The following is a 15,464-nucleotide window of genomic DNA, read 5'->3' on the forward strand; positions in this document are numbered from 1 at the left end:
GAATAATATTTGGTTATGAAAAGTAATGAAGTCTTCATACACACTACAACATGGATGAACCCTGAAAACATTATGCTAAGTGAAAGAAGCCAAACATAAGTCTGTATACACACTGTATGATTCCATTTATATGGAATATTTAGAACAAAGTCAGAGATAGAATGCAGACTGTCACATACCAGGGACTGGGGAGAGGGCAGAAGGAAAAGAAACTGTTAAAAAGGTAAGGTGTTTTACCCTGGAGTGATGGAATGAGACAGATGGAGGTTGTGTACCATTGTGAATGTGCTACTGAACTGTTCACTCAATGTTCTGATATGTAAATTTCACCTCAAGAATGATTTTAAAATAAAAAGACTTTCTGCTCTTAGATGAGTTTTTTCCTATTTTCTTATTATCAAAATAGTTTAAGAAATCCTTAGGTTTCTTTAATATTAGAAGGCTCTTAGAAACAAATATTTATAATAGTCTTGAAAAAATATTTATTTGGGGCGCCTGGGTGGCTCAGTCAGTTGAGCATCCGGCTTCAGCTCAGGTCATGAGCTCACTGTGGGTTCTAGCCCCATGTCGGGCTCTGTGCTGACAGCTGAGAGCTTGGAGCCTGTCTTCAGATTCTGTGTCTCCCTCTCTCTCTCTCTGATCCTCCCCTGTTCACACTGTCTCTCTATCAAAAACAAATATTTTAAAAATTTTTAAAGAAAAAAAATATTTATTGAGGTTCACTCATCATTCAAGCTACATTCAGTTTTGTTATCAAGTAAAATTTGAAAATAAATAGGTTATATTTTTAAAATGTTAGATCAGTACAGCTCTATATTACAGGAATAGAATTGTTTTTTCTTTTTGACATTTTTAAATTTCAGCTGTATTTATGTTTAATTGGCTTCAATATGATATAATAAAATTGTAAGATATTCAAACTATACATAATGATTTGATGTACATATACATTGTGAAGTGATTAACTGATAAATTAACTGGATTAATCAAGTTAACACATGCATCACTGCATACTTTTACTTTAGTGAGATGATTAAAGTTCTTATCTCAGAGCAAATTTCACTTCTGTAATACAGTGATATCAATTACAGTCACCATGAGCTACATCAGACCTTATTCATCTTATAGCTCAAAGTTTGTACCTCTTTACCAACTTATCCCGATTTTCTTACCACAAGGCCAAATTGCTGGATCATAACGTAGTTCTATTTGTAATTTCTGGGGGAAACTCTATACTGCTTTCATTGTAGCTACACCAATCTGCATTCCCACCAAGAGTGTACAAGAGTCCCGTTTTATCCAGATCCTCACCAACACTTGTTCTCTTTCTGATGACAGACATTATAACAGGTGGGAGTTGATATTTCTTTGTGGTTTTGTTTTGCATTTCCCTGAAGATTAGTGATGTTGGGGGCTTTTTTAATGTACCTGTTGGCCATTTATAGGTCTCCTTTAGAAAAAGGTCTATTATGTTATTCTGCCTATTTTTATTATTCTTTTTTTAGACAGACTGCAGGAGAGGGGGGCAGGTGTGGAGGGAGGGAAAGACAGAGAAAGGGAGAGAGAGAAAATCTTAAGCAGGCTCTACACTGAGTGTGGAGCTGACATAGCGCTTGAGCTCACAGCCCTGGGATCATGACCTGAGCTGAAATCAGAGTTGAATGCTCGACCAACTGAACCACCTAGGCACCCCATCCTACTTTTTAATCTAATTAGTCATGGTTTCTGCTATTGGGTCGTGTGAGTTCTCTATATATTTTGTATATTAACCCCTTATCAGATATATATCGTGCAAATATTTTCTCTTATTTGGTAAGTTGGCCTTTTCATTTTATTGATGATTTCCTTTGCTGTTCAGGAGCCTTTTAGTTTAATGTGCTCTTAATTGTTGATTTTTGCTTTTGTTGTCTTTGCCTTTGGTGTCACATTTAAAACTTATCACCAGGACCGATCTCAAGCAACTTACCCTTGTTTATTTCTAGTTTTATGGTTGCAGGTTGGTTTTACATTCAAGTCTTTAGTCCATTTAAAGTTGACTTTTGTGCATGGTGTAAGATAGGGGTCCAATTTTTCCCCAACACTATTGAAGAGCCTATCCTTTCCCAGTGTCTATTCTTGGCTAATTTGTCATAAATTAATTGACCATGTATCTGTAGGGTTTCTTTCTAAGGTCTCTATTCTGTTCCTTTAATCTATGTGTCTGTTTTCATGCCAATACCATACTGTTGAGATTCTTACAGCTTTGGGATATGTTTTCAATTTCAGAAGTATGATGCCTCCAGCTTTGTTCTTCTTTCTCAAGATTACTTTGGCTATTTGATATCTTTTGTGATTTCATACAAATTTTATGATTATTTGTTCTATTTCCATGCAAATACCATTGGACTTTTGATAAACATATAATGGAATCTGTAGACAGCTTTGAGTAGTATGGATATTTTATCATACTAAATCTTCCAAGCCATGAGCACAGAGTATCTATCCATTTATTTATGCCTTGAATGTTTTTCATCACTGTCATAACTTTAAGTGTACTGATATTTCTCTTCCTTATTTCTAGGCATTCTATTCTTTTTGATGCAACTGTAAATGGGACTGGTTTTCTTCATTTTTTTAAATGTTTATTCATAATTTTTTTTAATTGAGAGAGAGACAGAGCATGAGCAAGGTAGGGACAGAGAGAGAAGGAGACACAGAATCCGAAGCAGGCTCCAGGCTCTGAGCCGTCAGCACAGAGTCAAACACGGGGCTTGAATTCATGAACCAGGAGATCACGACCAGAGCCGAAGTTGGTCGCTTAACTGACTGAGCCACCCAGGTGCCTCAGGACTTTCTCTTAATTTCACTGACATTTCATTGTTAGTATATAGAAGCACAACAGATTTTTGTATACTAATTATATATCTGCAATTTTACTAAATTCATTTATTAGTTCTAACAGGTTTTTTTCCTGAAGTCTTTTAAGGTTTTCTATAGCTAATATCACAATTATGCAAATATAAACAACTTTACTTCTTCCTTTCCAATATGAATGCATTTCTTTTTCTTGCCTGATCTGACCAGAATTTTCAGTATTATGTCAAGTAAAAATGGTGAGATTGGCTCTTTGCATATAGGGAACATTACCTCATCCATCATAATTGCTCACTGCAAAAATAACTGATGAATAATCTAAGAACAGTTAGGTCCTTGCAAAGGGGAGTGAGGGGGTTGGAAGCCAAGTTTGGCCTTTCTTGTCTTCATTTCTGATCTTAGAAGAAAAGCTTTCAGCTCTTCACCATTCAGTATGATGTCAGCTGTGGATATACTGCCTCTATCATGTTGAGGCACATTCCCTCTATACCCACTTTGTTGGTAGTCTTTATCATAAATGAATGTTGAATTTGGTCAAATGCTTTTTCTGCATCTACTGAGATTATCATTTGATTTTTATCCTTCATTTTATTAATGTGGTGTATCACATTGACTGATCTGTGGATGAGCCATCCTTGCTTCACTGCAATAAATCCCACTTGATCGTGGCATATGACACTTTTAAGGGACTGTTGAATTTACTTCTGTTCAGTTTGTGGAAGAGTTTTACATCTGTATTTATCAGGGATGTTGGCCTGTAATTTTCTTCCATTGTAGGATCCTTATCTAGTTTTGGTGTCAGAGTAATACTGGCCTCATAAAAATGGCTTTGAAATACTGCTGACTCTTAAGTAATGCAGAGGTTGAGGCCACTGGCACACCATGCAGCTGAAAATCCATGGATAACTTTTGACTCCCCAAACACTTAACTACTAATAACCTGCTACTGACTGGAAGCCTTACTGATAACATGAACAGTCAATTAACACACACTTTGTATATTCTATGTGTTAAATACTATATTCTTACAATAAAGAGAGAAAAACATAAAATACATGCACAGTACTGTATTATATTTATCAAAATCCACATAAAAGTGGATCCACATCAGTTCAAACCCATGTTGCTTAAGAGTCAACTGTATTCCCTCTTCTTCTATTTTTTGGAAGAGTCTGGAAAGGACTGGCATTAATTTTACTAATGTTTGGCAGAATTCACCTCTGAAGCCATCAGGTCCTGTACTCTTCTTTCTTGGGAGGTCTTTGATTACTCATTCAATCTCCTTACTGTGACTGGTCTGTTCAAATTTTCTATTTCACATGATTCACCCTTGGTAAGTTGTAAGTTTCCAGGAACTTTTCTGTTCTTGATTGCCTAATTTTTTGGTATATAATTATTCACAGTAATCACTTATGATCTTTATATTTCTTTTTTTTTTAATTTTTTAATGTTTGTTTTTGAGAAAGAGAGAGAAACAGTATGATCAGGGGAGGGTCAGAGACGGGAAACACAGAACTTAAAATGGAATCCAGACTCCACCTGTCAGCACAGAGCTCGACACAGGGCTCAAACTCACTAACTGTGAGATCATGACCTAAGCCAAAGTCAGATGCTCAACTGACCGAGCCACCCAAGCGCCCCAATCTTTGTATTTTTGTGGTGTCAGTTACATCTCCTCTTTCATTTCTAATTTTACTTTTTGAGAACTTTTTTTTTTTTTTGACATGTAGCTAAAGTTCTGTCTGTATTTTGGAAAAAAACAGCTCTAGTTTCACTGATATTTTCTCTTGTCATTTTTGCCTCCTTTTCATTTATTTGTGCTCTTTGTTATTTTCCTTCTTCTACTAACTTTGTGCTTAGTGTGTTCTTTTTCTAGTTCTTTTAGGTGTACAGTTATTTGAGCTCTTTTTTCTTACAGTAAACATTTTTCACTATGAACTTCTTAGAATTGCTTTTGCTTCATTTGATTAGGTATAATTTTTATTATCTTTTTACTTTTCTATATATACCATCCCTTCTGCCACAGCTTTTACTTTTATAATCAGAAAAAATGCTTGCAATTTTTTAAAGGATAAAAATGATAAATGTGATGGGAATGGGTACTGAAAGAGATCACTTTGCCAAAGTATCTGGGTTATTCTAAGCTGATATAAAGGACTTAAAAAGTAAAACTTTTTAAGCCAAAAATGAGGGCATCAGCATACACATACAATTTACATAGAGAGAACAAGAAGAGAATAAAGAAATATATACTTGACTATAAAGGGATGGTTCTATCAAAGGTTGATCCCCTCTTCAAATTTTGAGATATGACCATATGTAGCTGTGTTCTCACTACAGAAGAACCAACCAAGTGCTCTGGTGTTTCCCAGTAGCTACCCAGCTCTTTGACCACATCATTTGAAAGCTTGTAGTGAATGTAAGAGATGAGAAGCATGGAGAAGACAAGATAAAGGACAGCTTGACTGAGATAGAAAACAAACTGTCTGAATCCATTTACTTCCCAATGAGTCAGTCACGAACAAATACACAAGTGACGTAAATATGGTTTCTGAAATTGCAAAGGTAATCCATTATTAGAATAGGGAAATACATTTAGTTATGGGAAGGTGCATGTAGTAAATGAAATACACAAAAATTAGAATAGAGAACAGCATACATTCCAGGTAGGTAGGGTAAAAATTATTTCAACATTTGTTTCACTTTCATTGGAACATTTATACCTGTGGAAAATGGCTCATAAATGTAAGATTTATTCCTTACAATGGGTTGTGTTAAAATAAATGTGAATGCCTATCCGAGACACCTTCAGCTCTTAAGTTCAATAATTCTAGTTTTGCTATTCCTTTCACAAATTTAATGAAGACAGAGGAGAGGGGAGAGAAAGAGATATGGATACCAAAAGCACTCTATATGGAAAGTACTGAAAGTCTGCTGACAGGAAAACATTTTTTAAGGACCCCCAAGAAGGTTCAGTTAAAGGAGAAGGAAAACAATAAGGGAAAGGAAAAGATTGGACTGATGACTAGATAGATGTAAGAAGTGCAAAGAAAATAATCAGGGAACTCTGAATAACTGTGTTAGAGAACAACATCATTCCCTGAAGAAGCCTACAACCTAAATCTGGCAGAATATATAAATACACACACACACGAATCTACAGAACTTATTACTATGGATAAGTGTCTATGCCCCCCCAAAACTCACATGTTGAAATCTTAATTCCCAATGTAATGGTAGTCTGTGAATCAAGCACTGAATCTGCTTTATCTTGGACTTCTCCATCTCTGTGAAGACTGAGAACTAGGAGAACTAAATTTCTGTTGTTTATAAGTCACCAAGTCTATGGGATTTTTGTTAGAGCAGCCCTAAGAAACTAAGACAGATATTAATAGTATTCAATTTTTAAATGTACATTTTGAATAAATATATGCTTACCTTACAGGAGACCTTTATTGATCCAAAAATCTAATTGACATTTGAAAATGCATGCTCTTATTATAGGTCAAAGATGACTTCAGATTCAGTACAAAAGAGTTCTCCAAACACAAGTCTTGGTTAGCAGACAGGAAGCAAAGAAGAATGAAGAAGTAGAGATCACTTGAGCGCTGCTGACAAAGAAGCAAATACCTAGAAAAATAAATAAATAAAACAGCTTCACACATTCCTATCCCAGAAAGAACCCTGAACCAAAGCAAACAATACAAAAGGCAAGCTGAAAAAATTTACATCCTACTGTTTTAGGCTTCTGGCTTCAGTGTTAGCCTACTGTCTAATCATTCTTTCCATCATCTATTTTAACTTCGGGAAGAAAGGAAGTCATTTTATTATACTTACAATAAATGGTAAACTTTTAAAAATGTTTTTAAATCTAAAACATCTCTATATAAATCAAATCACATGTTACAACTACAACTTCATTTCACTGACAAAAGTGTCCAAATAATGAACACACTATTCTAATGCATAGTAAAATAATACCAAGTACTAAAATTACATAGAGTTAAAAAAATGGAAATCTGCCATTTGAAAACAAACATGGGGAAAAAATTCCATTGAAAAGGATTCCAAACATTAATAAAATGTAAAATTTGAATACTGATATATCAGTGTAACAAGTAAATATTATTTGTGATGCAAAAATTAATTTCCCTAGCTTTTTTGAATAGGGAGAAAGAAAAATGTCTTATCACCTTTAATAATATTCTTCTAAAACTCATATCAGACACAGATACTACCTACATGAAATCTGCAAGAATGACAGATTTCTTAAATAGCTATCTAACTTAAGAACCTCTTAATATCAAATTACTAAACATTACTAAAACTTTCCTCTAGATTTTATTCTATATTAGTTTATTTCCTATAACCTATCAGAACTTACTAGTAGCTCAACATATGTACAAAAGGACAAAAGTAATTAGGTAATGTACTGTGAAACATAAATAAATACCACAGAACTGAAAAGTATTATGATAACAGATATAAGTGAAACCTATTGATTTCAAAAGAAATTACTTAAAACATATTTTAGCATCATATGCTATTGAAACCAAGTAACGAAGTAGGATTTCTAAAGAGAAATGAATGTGGCACTGACCTCTAGACAGATTTCCAGAAACTTTTATGCTCTTGTATTGAAAACAATTCATGTTCTGTTTGTTTGATAGAATGATTTATTACATTCTGATGTAGCATTTCCTCATTTTAACTTTCAATCCTATCCGAAAAGTTACCAACAACTCATTTCTAAATTACATATGCATGTGACTAAATATGGTCAATACCTCTTTGGACAGTAATATAGTCACATGTTTTTCTGTATGGTTGAGCTAAAAATTGCTACATGTCTCCATTTCTTATCTTTCCCTTGTAAAAACACAGACCACTTTTATTCTGTGGATGACTTTTTGTAAGGAAGGACATTCAAATATCTTTCAATTATTCAAATACACGTGTATTTGACAAACGTGTGTTTATGTTATGAGTTAATATAGTTTGTCACACTACATTGTCAATCCTATTCAGAGAATGATGGCTAATTCTTCATAATGGTTATTTCTTCATAACCAAAGAAACACTGCTAATATAATCAGTATACTGAGTAGTTATAATTTGTTTTATTTCTAAATACATACTTTACGCTCAGGTCAATTCTACATTTCACACACTGTTTGGGAAGTAATTTACTTTCTTGCTCTGACAGGATATATTCAATGAAATATTTCGTTGGCATACCATCAGAGAAACCCAAAAGGAGAAAAAGACCTACAAGGCAGAGTTAGCTAACACAGAGGCTTTATCTTACAGTAAGACTGTATGAAACTAGACTTCTTCAGCCATTGATATGCAGAAAAAATGTTTACCATTAGTATCACTGAAAGGATATACCAGTTCTTTTTCTAGTTATTCTCCATGGAATTGCATAAATATTGAGAAAATCTAGAAATAGATGTACACATGCACATATAAAAATTATTGTCAGTGTATAAGTTACTGCTGCCCTGGGACTGCAATAATTTATGTAACATCTGTTTTCATATTTTTCTAATTTTTTTCCTAATTAACATGCATATTTAACACATAAATGCTCAGACCACCTCTTTTTTCTGCTGACTGTGCCTCTTTATTTTTGACGTTGTGCACTCCTAGGGAGAATTCAGGAGAGGTGGAAACCAAAATCTTATTGAAAGCACTAAATTTAAAATGTAAACACTGGTACTAAACCAACTTTCAAGAAGATACTGAAGTCTTAAGAGTTTTCACAATAACGGTCAAGCTGCCAACAACAGTCATGCACTTTACTTGAGTTCCAAATACCAACAAGCAACACAGAAGCTGAATTCCAATATTATATTAATCTTCTTGATTCCTTTTTAATTTTAATAAAAACTGAGAAACCTACTATAAAATCTATGATTTCCTGACTTTGTAAATTCTGGTAGTATTTTAAAATTGCTATGCCTTAGGCAACAAACATACATGAACACATTCCATATGGTAAGCATCAAGAAGTATGTCATCAGCTATATGTTTTTGAACTGTAAGCTTCCAAAATCCTGTGCAGATGTAAAGAAAGGGGAAAGTTTTTACTCTGCGGCTACATTCAAGTACAATCAACTTCTGAAAGATCTTTATCTGTACTGGGAAATTTAAAATTCAAAATACTACTTATCTTCATTTTTAATAGAAAAAGTAAAATTAGAGGCCGATCAAACAAATGCTACAATAACTAAAGTATTCCCAAATAACAATGTTTAATATGCCAACACTGTGACTCCATCTGTACTTACCTCACTTTAGAATTAAACACTTTGTATTTTAATTGCCTAGTTATGTGTTTCAGGCAGTCATTTATTACTTCTCATCTGTTGTAAGGACTATTCTAGGTCTTTGAAAACAAATTCTCAGCCCTCATAGAACTTACAATTTACTTAAGATATCAGACAGTATCCAATAATGATGCAAATACATAACTACAAACAGAGATCAATGCTATTAAAAATAGGGGAAGGGGTGAGCCATGAGATTTTATAACAGGAGACTTGATTTAGCCCCAAGGTCAGCAAAGACCTAAAGAAAGACTACTTAAGATGAGATCTGAAAAGTATGGGGCAGTCTAGGAATAGCAAGTACTTAGGTCTCAAAGCATTATGAGATAAGCACATTCTGAGTCAAGAAAGAGAAGCAGAGGGGCCAGTCACAGCTAGAGAGGGAATATATGTGCCACAAAATGGATCGGAAGAAATCAATAAGGCAAAAGTACCACAGGGTTTTAAATACGGTATGAGAATCAATTACACATTGAAAAATTATCAAATTTGGCAGAGTTATGGAGACAAGAAAGGTACAGGGGAGGAGTTAGGTGTGAGGCGACAGTAGATTAGACTAAAGTGATGGTGGTCAAGATGGGGAAGAGAAGGCAGAAATATTTATGGGCCAACAGAAGAATTTGGTGAAAGATTCAGTTTTGTGGAGGATGAAGTTAGAGAACAATTCCATTCAGAGGTGTAAGGAAACCTGGAAGAAGATCAGTTGTTGGAGGAAAGAGACCAAGTTACACTAGGACATATTAAAGAATTACCTACTGGAGATGTCTTGCACAGATTTCAATGTAAACATCAGAGCTATAATAGTCTGGAGCTTTAAGAAAGGTCTGGGCTAAAATCAGATTTAGAACTTACTAGGATATGGGTAGCAACAACAACAAAAAAGGCACCTACGTTGTTTCCCCTTGCCCCAAAAAACTCCCTACACATATGCTGTATCTTCCTCATTTCTAGCTATCCTACCACATTAGATCAGAAAAATATATACATCATAATGTGACAAAGTCATATAGCTTGTAAATGGTTAACTTCATAAGGCATATTTGCCTTAAGTTGCTAAATAATAGTCATCATTTATTGAAATGCCTACTTGGGATAAGAACTATTAAAGATATGCTGAAGCATTCTAAAAATGTGCATCAGGTCATTATTAATCCTCACAATAACCTTAGAATTTAACAATTACTGAGCCTACTTTTCAGATGTGGACACTGGAGTTAGGGGAGTGTTCAGAGTTGCTAGTAAAGCCAGTAAATGAGAGAGGCACACTTCTAACCCAGGCATACCTGAATCCACAGCCCATTTTCTTTCCACTAAAGAGGAGGGTAGCAGGTATCGGCCTTTAAAATAAACTTCAAACCCAGCTCCAGAAGACGACTGAAGCTCTCTTACATTTCCTCACCTACAATTTCTACCTTGCCAGGAAATATATTTCGGGGAAATGTGTCACCACTCACATGATCTCTTCCATCACCATAGGAGTCACAGTTGAGAAAGGACTCAGAGCTAAGGACTCTGAAACTAAGATTGACACTGAAAGCTTTGGAAATTTCAGGGCACAGGTCATAGCAGGTCATCGGGCCCAGTACCTGGGCTCACCCTAGTTCTTCCCCTCATGGAGGAAGAGTAGTTTCCATCAAAAGGGCCAGAAGCCAGTAGGATAATACTGCAGGCGGAGAGTTCAGCAATGGTTCTAAACATTATTGTGTATAAAAACTACCTGAGAAGTTTTTTTTTTAATTTATTTATTTATTTTGAGAGAGAGCATGCATGCATACAGGAGGGAGGGGCAGAGAGAGGGGGAGAGAGAGAATCCCAAGCGGACTCTGTGCTGCCGCCTCAAGGCTCGATCTCTGGAACCCGTGAGATCATGACCTGAGCCAAAATTAAGAGTCAGATGCTTAACCAACAGAGCCATCCAGGTACCTCCTGAAAGGCTTCTTAAAAATGGATGTTGCCAAACGGATCTTCTCAAGGATTCTGAAACAGAAGTGGAAAAGATGACCCTTCAGGCTTTCTAAAAGATATCTACCAATAGCAACGACTTTCCTTTCTTTAGCATGTAATTTTTAAATTATTTGTTGAACATATATATTATTTAGTCCAATTAATTTGTACCCAACATAATATAAACATTGCAGGTATTTTTCTTAACAACTACTGTCAAGGTTCCTTCCCAATGGAAAGAGAGACGATTAAACAAAAGCACTTTTAACTATACATAAAATGCCTCCATCAAAACTGATTTTCCTTAATATAGATTTTAGTCTTATGATTAAAACTAAGTCATCTAGGGATATATATACGTCAAAAGACATAGGAATGTTTAAAGGAGATGAATCGTTCACAAAGAACATTTTGGTGAAAAAAAAATATATATATATACACACATATATATAATAGTTGATTAAAGAATCCAGTAATTAGGTGAGAGGGTCTAATACAGTAATAGTTACAGGAACCCTGTCAAGTGACACCAATGAATATTAGCATACACTGGTACCAAAGCAGCATTCAGAAAAGACAACGTCTACTCTATTTCCAGATGCTTCAGATCATTTAAAAATAAAGAATGTCTACCTTTCCTTCCACATGAACCACAACGGTCACTATGGAAGCATACATTCCAGTCATTGTCTCAGCAGCTCCCATCAACTTGATCTACTGGTGCATGAAGGCAGGGCTGCCTTAACAACATTCTAGTGACTTAAAGATTCTAACAAATTCCATGGGGCACCTGGATGGCTCAGTCAGTGGAGCATCTGACTCTTGATTTTGGTTCCACTTGTGATCCCACAGTCATGGAATCCAGTCCGATGGAGCCTGCTTAAGATGTTCGTTCTCATTTTCTCTCTCTCTCTCTCTCTCTCCCCCCCCTTCTCCCCCACTTATGCATGCACTCTCTAACAAATTCCAAAGCTCCAAACTTTCACCCAAGGTTAACTGAATTTTTTTTTTTTTGAAATCTCAAATGGATATTGTTCTTTTAAGACATATTATCTGTGAAGCTAAACATGGGCAGTTAAATTTTAAGTTTATTACATAGTATCTCCTTGTATTTTTATGAATCAAAGAAAATACCCACTCAGGTTTCTGTTTCTGATCCCATGATTTACATCAGGACCATGATAGGGAATAGAAAACTAAAGATAATAAAAATTGCTTGAAAAAGAACTTCAGGAACAATAACATTACTACTATTCTGTGTTGCTGATATTCACATGGTATATCTCATTTAATGTCTCCTCATCTCCATCCTAACCATGCCCCTTTAAAAAAAGAAAAAAAACAGGGGCACCTGGGTGGTTCAATCGGTTAAGTGTCCAACTCTTGATTGCAGCTCAGGTCATGATTTCACAGTGGTGGGATTGAGCCCCTCATCAGGTTCTGCAATGAGAGCACTGAGTCTGCTTGGGATTCTCTCCCCCCCTCTCTCTGCCCCTCCCCAGATCGTCTGTCTGTCTGTCTGTCTGTCTCTCTCTCCCTCCCTCTCTCCCTCCCTCTCAAAATAAAAACAAACAAAAACTAAGAGGAACTTGAGCACACTAACTTAACCAAGATCTCAACATTAACAAATGGTAATGTTGGGATTTGAACCCATGTGATCTGAACTCAGGGTACATGTGGTCTTAACCATTATAACACGCTCTATTAATTTAAAGGCAACATTAAGTGTAATTTACCTGACCATTACTCTGTTCATGAATTCCCATAACCCTATAAACCTTTATACAGCCAATAATCCCAAAAGTACTGACAGTATATAAATCTTTCTTTCTGGCTTTTATGGTAAATGAAATGCTTCCACGTTGTCCTAATAATAAAGCATATCTTTGTTTCCTAAATGACTCCTCATCTTGAAATATATATATTATTTTCTCACAGTCATGCTCATTTTCACTAACCACAGTCAGTACCAAGTTAGATCCCAGACTACTAGAAGCTCCAGGCAAGACAGAAATCATTGTATACACAATGCAAGAAAATAACTTTTGTGATTTAAAGATTAAATCTTTTACTATTTCTCTTGGTGCCAACAAGATAACCTCTCTTCCCTATATCCTGGTTACATTTAGGATGTGTTTAGAATCAAGCTCTAAATAGCAAGTTTGAATTAGCTTAAGAATAAGAAACAGATCAGTCTCAATCTCTTTGTATATATAAATAAACGAAAGAAGTCAGGTCACTTCTGAGAGTTGCTTTGGGCACTTAGGGTTCATTCCAATCCTAAAGATCAATCTAAATGCCCTGAGAAAAGTGAGAGAATTCCAGGAACTGCGGTTTCCCTAAGAGAGCAGCAGACTGAATCTGACTCCAAGAGATGAAAAATTCCCTTAAGCTTTAGTCTTCCTTTAGTCCATTTCCTTCCTGTGGCAGATCGAAGTAAGGCATGGGACCTTTCAAAGTACACATCTTCCACAGTACAATAAGGAAATAAACATATTTGTAATTAAAGTATTCCCTTCTTTTAAGTATGTTCCTATAAGTCCCATGAAAAATATGATTTTTGAAGAAATTATTTTTGATTAAACAAGATAAAAGTTTAAGTACTGTCCATAATTTTATTTTGTATTCTAAATTCTCAGTTCTAGACTAAATTATTCCATATCTCATTAACTATTCCTCCTTATGTTATTCCATTTGTTTCAGAGTTGCTTTTTTAATCTGTTGCCTTTTTATAACATTACCTGTCACCTTTTATCTGTGAACACTGTAATTTATGCCATTCAAACTATGCAAAAAGAAAAACTCAAACCATACTTGATTACACTGGAGGAAGGTTGATTACACTGGAGAAAGTAGTCACTGTCTCAAGTTATTCTAGACTTCTGAAAAAGCTTTAGTTCTCAGAAAACAGAAGTGGACAAAACTAATTATAATAAGAGAACAGATAATAAGTTAGCTCTACAAAGGACTCAGTTATTGAAGATATATTTTTTCTGCTGTGTGGCTCATGACTTTCCCATCACTTACTTTACTACCAAACTACCACTTCTCCTTTATTGATCTCACTACCTATTAGCTTCTTCTCAAAAAGAAACAAAGGAAATCTAAACTGGATAATGTTGGTGATCATTAGCAGCACAGAAAACTGGCTGAATCAATTTACAAGCACTTAGTATTTTCGAAAGATAATTCCAGTGGTGGTGTAGAGTACTGCAGTGAAACTGGCCGAGTAGCCTCAGGAATGAAGGACTGAGAGTCGAAGAATATAAGGAAAAACGGTGGTACACAGACATAAAAATGGAAGGAGAGAAATAAACTTAGTAAATTTCCAAGGTTTCTAATTGAGGAGTTAGGCAAAATGTTTATGCTATGAAAGGACTAAACAAAGGTACGAGAAGGGATAAGAAAAAAAGAGAAAAAGCACATACTATATCACTTCATATATATACGGCTACCTCAGTATCTTGTACCCCTAAAAATGTATGTTTCTCTGAGAGTAAAAAACAATCTCAATTTTATTTTGGTTAACTTTTATAACATCAAGTAATTGGATTTGCTTACTAATATGAAGTGTTCTAAACTCACAACTAATTCCATAACTACTTGAGACTTTTTTTTTGTTTTTTAAGTTTCCTTGATTCTAAAACAACACTGCTGGAAGTCTAGAAGTATCTCCAATTACGCACTCTCTTTAAACAGTTGCCAAATTGTGGTCTCTATGATTCATCTAATATCTCACTTTGAGCAGAACTAACAGGTATAAATAATCCAGCTGAATTTTAAAGTTTGCATAAGGTTACTTGTTTACTATAACACTCCAACAATATAAAAACAAGATCATACCTGTAATCGTGCTTTCAGTCTCCTAACTCAATAGAACAGCAGTAAATTAATTTACTTTTCCTACTCAGAAGTATAACTTTTTAAATGTATTCTTCAAACCACTTTAAAAATATTTAAAGATTCCAGGCAAAATGATTACTATGGTCTCATATTGCAATAAAATGTATAAAACTAAGACTATTCAAAATCACATAAGAAAAAAAGCTCTCTGAGGTTAAAAGATTAGAAGTTGGTGAAATGATCTCAAGCTATTCCAAAAAATAGAAGTCGAAGGAAAACTCCCGGAATCATTTTATGAAGCCAGCATCACTCTGATTCCCAAGCCAGACAGAGATCCAACAAAAAAAGAGAACTATAGGCCAATATCCTTGATGAATACGGATGCAAAAATTCTCAACAAGATCCTTGCAATTCGAATCGAGCAGCATATCAAAAGAATCATCCACCAAGATCAAGTGGGATTCATTCCTGGGTTACAGGGCTGGTTCAACA

General features: G+C 35.0%; 1 protein-coding gene across 6 annotated transcripts in view; it reads right to left on the reverse strand.

Moving 5' to 3' along the window:
- TBC1D5 (TBC1 domain family member 5) overlaps positions 1-15,464 on the reverse strand; it is a 540,103-nt gene that overhangs the window by 395,683 nt on the left and 128,956 nt on the right. For all 6 annotated transcript variants that reach the window (XM_039250589.1, XM_039250592.1, XM_039250590.1 and 3 more), the window contains exon 3: positions 6,292-6,483. The gene's annotated coding sequence lies outside the window, so the exon portion shown is untranslated. The remainder of the gene's footprint in view (positions 1-6,291; positions 6,484-15,464) is intronic.

The sequence above is a fragment of the Hyaena hyaena genome, unplaced genomic scaffold (assembly GCF_003009895.1).
Source record: "Hyaena hyaena isolate Hyena2069 unplaced genomic scaffold, ASM300989v1 scaffold_375, whole genome shotgun sequence".
Taxonomy (NCBI): domain Eukaryota; kingdom Metazoa; phylum Chordata; class Mammalia; order Carnivora; family Hyaenidae; genus Hyaena; species Hyaena hyaena.